The 5011-nt window shown below is 40.5% G+C and overlaps 1 pseudogene; it reads right to left on the bottom strand.

The window, feature by feature from the left end:
• Positions 1–3078: 3078 nt before the first annotated feature.
• LOC137527375 (olfactory receptor 6F1-like) lies at positions 3079–4020 on the bottom strand (annotated as a pseudogene).
• Positions 4021–5011: the final 991 nt, after the last annotated feature.

Below are 5011 nucleotides of genomic sequence, written 5' to 3'. Positions count from 1 at the left end.
GTGAACTGTTCAGGCCATCTCTGTTGGTGGGCCTTGAGGACAGGGTTGGGGAACTATGCTGTACACGACCTAGTCCTTTACAATGCAGATCAGCAACGGAGCAAAGTGTTATACATTACCAGCTCCCAGCAGAAATACAGGACCTTCTGAATTTCCTATTCAGTTTTCAACTGCTGTGTAGCCAACCAATCCTCACGGAGCTTCAGTCCTTTGTCATGTGACAGGGACTGAAGCCACATGGTGATTGGCTGGCTGCATTAGACTTGTAAACTGAAAAAGAAGTGAAGATTATCTGTATTGCCACTGGGAGCAGGCAATATATAATGTTCTGTTCTGCTGATGCTCTGCATGATCCCCCCCTCCCCCCGGTACAGAGTAAGAAACAAACATGGGGTACAAAATAATAAGATGGCATACACAGTATATCAACATCAGTACAGTATTTGAAGACATAGTAATTACAGTGACAAATGTTACATGATGATCAGGATGTACAGCAAATTCCAAGATACAAAAGGGTGAGAGAGCTGGGGAACCAGAAAAAAGGGCACAGGAGCCCTTATGGAAAAAACAGAATCAAAATAGGTGCATATTGTAAAAACCATGATTTGCGGCAAAGGAAGGAAATTTGGGAACATGGCGGCGCCTGGTATCAAGCGCCACCAAACTGTGGCTTTTATAGTGGCCGCAATATGCGGCAAGGAACTGAAGGAAGGTAAATTTCGGCACTAGGAGGTGCCTGATTAGAGGCAGTGACACTACATTTTGCATGCTATGCAATGCCTTAATGAGCATTTATGCAAGCCCCTGGCAGCTGTGATGATATAAGGTGCCATTCATTTATTTCCGGCCCGGAAGGGGTGAGGTTTAGGAGGGGGTAGGTTTAGGCGTGTCACCAGGGCGGGATTAGGTTTAGGCACAGGGGTTGTTAGGATTAGACACAACCTGCAGGGGGGGGGGGTATTAGGGTCAGGCACCGGGGGGGGGGGGGGGGGGTTCTTAGGTAAATGTTACCAATATTTTACTATTGGAATCCAGCAGCAGAATATTGCTACATGTAGTAATATTCTACAAGCCGCAATCCCCTGCACCATCTTTTCCAGGCGCCTTTTTTATGTATGTGAGAGAACTCTGCCCTTGTGAGCAATCTGTAAACAAAGAACCAGCAGGCACTCCTACATAATTGTGATGGTGTAAATAGTTGAATCCAGTGTTGCTGCAATGGTACTGACCTCAGTGATAAACAATGTGCTCAAGATTATACAAACAGTCTTTGAACAAACCAAGAGAGGGAAAATGTCTGGCACTATTGTTTTTAATTCTATTAAAGTGCGTGTGCATAAAGTGACATCAATATGTGAACACAATCTTGTGCAATAACAAGCATTAGAGATGTACTTATCACATCTGGTGATCACTGGGTTGAAGGATGCGGCAGTGTGCACCGGGAAATGCATGGTCTGATGACCATTTGCAGGGTGTGATACCTAGCTTCTTTCTAGGCTGAAGTGCACTGTGGCCTTGGAAAAGCTAGGCTCCTCCAGGAATGATATGAAAGCATATTATGAAGCTTCATGTTGTAAGAAAGGTTTGAAACCATCTAGACCTAAAGTGAATTGCATAGATATTCTCCTTCATGTGGGTAACTAGGGAAGTCAACCTTGCCCAGATAACTAACCAGTGCTCTGAGCTAATTTGTTGTCCAAAAGTTTTGTTCCTATTTTCCCATATATTTATTACATGGATACCCATCTTGCTATTTAGTGTTTAGTAAATAGTACAATTGGGAGATTTGGCCTTTTTGGCATCTACCAGCTGAATTTGCATATTCAAGAGGGGATGAGGGATGTAAGGATAAGCATTGACAATTTTGTGACATGTAAGATTGTCCCAGAGTGTTCAGGGAGTGCAGACTGCAGCAGAGAGGGCTAAAATACTGTATATTCTGGCAAATAAGACTACTTTTTAACCCTTGAAAATCTTCTGAAAAGTCACAGGTCATCTTATACGCTGGGTGTCATTGATGCCGGGTGATACGCCCTATCCTGTTACCGATTCTCAGATCTCGCTGCTGAGGACTGTAGTGAAGCGGCGCAGGCACACATGTGTGAGATCTGAGAGGCAGAGGAGGAGGTAAATAGGATACAAGGGTGAGCCAGAAGGGTGAAAGAGGCATGTTTTATGGGCACAGAGCAATCTATTCTTCCATAACGCTCTGATAAACAGGTAGACAAGGAGAGCTGACCAATCCACTGAGGGAGAGGGAGAGTTGACCAATCCAACCAGTCAATTGTCTATATACTGTTATACACTGGGTACCACATACAGTACAGCACCAGTATCTCTTTATACAAAGCACCAGTAAATTATGTTTTTTTAATTTTTATATGGTGTGCGTTGGAAGAGGTGTAGTCTTACACGGCGAGTATATCCCAAACTCTATATTTTAACTGGAAAAGGTGGGGGGGGTCATCTTATACGCCGGAATATATGGTACCAATATCGCCATATCTCGCCGCTGTGATGTATGCTGCTCTCCATTTTGCTGACAATTCTTGATGGCACGCAGCGTACAAGGTGCTTAGTTTACTTTACTCCCCTGTGCTGTATGATCAGTTTTGCATTTTACGAAACCATCCTTGCTCATCCCTGGTGAGATGTTTCTTCCCTCAAGGTCTGTTTTAACTTTTCCATATTTCCCTTGTTCCCACTAGTTTCCTCAACATATATAGCATACTGATTGAGTGTATGGAGGCTTTGCTAATAACCACTAAAGTGGATCCCATTAGCTTCAATGAAATTTGTGAAACCGGTTACATGAAAAATTGCCAAACTTTCCGAAGTTAGAGGAAATGTTGGCGTTTTCACTGATCCCTTCTCCAGATATTCCAGTGGTGTTATTGGCAGTAATTTTAATAAGACTCTGAGGTTCTAAAAAAATATGAGCCTCTAGATATTCTGCTGTGGTCCATACAAGATGCCATGTCTAGATTTCTTGTAGCGAAGTGGCAAATATATCACCAGTGAAGATGTTGGTTTTATTCTATTTCAACAAGAAATCTGAGAGATTTAGTCTCATCATATACATAGCCTTAGCCTGTATTCCTTCCTTCTTCTTAATTTGTTGATGGCCTCTTTGACCTGTTTGTTACGTAAGGTGTAGATAATGGGATTTAGAAGAGGAGTCACTATAGATGGAATGACTGAGATTTTTTTATTCAGGTTGAAGACATCACCCCCGCAGGTCGGATAAACATGAATATGGTGGTGCCATAAAAAAGTATAACTACAATAAAGTGGGATGCACAAGTAGAAAATATCTTATATCTGCCAACAGATGAAAGTAGCTTGACTGTGGTCCTGATGATGCAAATGTATGATATGATAATTATCATAAAGCACCCAAGTATGACAACACAAACTATGACAAAAAATTGTCTTTCAATGTTCGAAGTGTCTGAACAAGACAGTTTGATAAATGGGGCAAAGTCACAGTAATAGTGATCAATCACATTATGAGTACAAAATTTTAAATTTAACATTTGAACACTAGGAAATCCAAGTATAACAAAACCACAGATCCATGAACCTAAAAGTAATTTAAAGCAAATATCAGTGCTCATAATGGCTGTGTATCTGAGAGGTACACAGACTGCTACATATCGATCATAGGCCATAATTGCCAGGAGGAAATTCTCAGTGGCTCCTAATGAGAAATGAAAGAAAAACTGAGATACACAGCCAGGTAGAGATGGTGTTATGTTTTGTTACCAGAATTAGCAGCAGTTTGGGGACAGTGACGGATGGATACCAAATCTCCAAAAATGAGAGTCCACCGATAAAGAAGTACATGAGCTTGTGAAGGCTCCTTTCAATTGTAATGAAGGAGATGTTGAAAATGTTGGTTATGACGGGCACAATATAAATAACAGCGATATTAAAAAATATGTAAACTCTTGCCTGTTGGATAACAGAAGAACCTAAAAGAATGAATTTGTGTTCACAAGTCCCATTACTCATTTTGATCTACAAAGAAAAAAGGGTTTTTTTTTTGTTTCAATAATTTTTATTGACTTTTTCATAGTACAGGAAAGAAAAGAACAGTATCACATGAATTAGTATGATGAATATACAGAACGTGAGAAACTAGAGGTACATTAAGTCAACAATAAATCAACATTAACTGAATCATAAATGGTAACTTGGATATACACAAACAAGTAGTCATCAGTAACTCCAACAATATAACAGGTTTTAAGTGATACTTAAGATATTAACTGTAGTATATATAATGAGTGAAGAAGTGTTGGAATAGTCTGAGCTATTCCGTTACGACGGTGGAGACTAGGACAGCTTAGAGTGTGTCTTAGGAATGTGTACTCTTATTTGTAAAGGTGATTGAGTACTAGATTTCTAGGAGTGGAAGGACAGATAGCCAAATCTCTAACTTGAGCGTCTGTCAAGCAGATCTGGGTGTGTCCATCAATAGGTCTGTTGTCAGAGGGGTTAGTGAGAAGAGGAAGGGGGGGGGGGAGGTGAGTTTTAGGTTGTGATTATAATTTCATATTCCTCTTTTATTTCATTTTAAACAGAGCTCAAAACTGGATTAGAGATCTTAAAGGGTGGAGATTAGTTTAGGCCAGTCAAAAGACCAATTGTCTTGCCATAGGTTTTGATTATTCCGTGCCTTGGCTAGATATTCCATTTTTAGATTGAAATCGACTTGGCTAGTAGTCTGGGATATAGAGGGTATTTGTGCAGTATTCCAGTATGACAGGATTAGTTGTCTAGCTGTACAAATCAGGTGGGTTATTCCTAATCTAGATTGTTAAGGGAAATTTTCTATTCCTATAAGGAATAGTGACAGTAACGGAGACATGGGAATTTCTGTCCCAGTGATTTTTGAGATTATTTTGTAAATTATAGTCCAATATGGAACAATTTGGGGGCAATCCCAAAGTACATGTAGCAGTGTGCCAGAAGTATGGCAATCCCTCCAACATTCAGGAGA

The sequence above is a fragment of the Hyperolius riggenbachi genome, chromosome 8 (assembly GCF_040937935.1).
Source record: "Hyperolius riggenbachi isolate aHypRig1 chromosome 8, aHypRig1.pri, whole genome shotgun sequence".
Taxonomy (NCBI): domain Eukaryota; kingdom Metazoa; phylum Chordata; class Amphibia; order Anura; family Hyperoliidae; genus Hyperolius; species Hyperolius riggenbachi.
The sequence above is the reverse complement of the archived record's forward strand: the minus strand, read 5'-3'. Positions and strand labels throughout refer to the sequence as shown.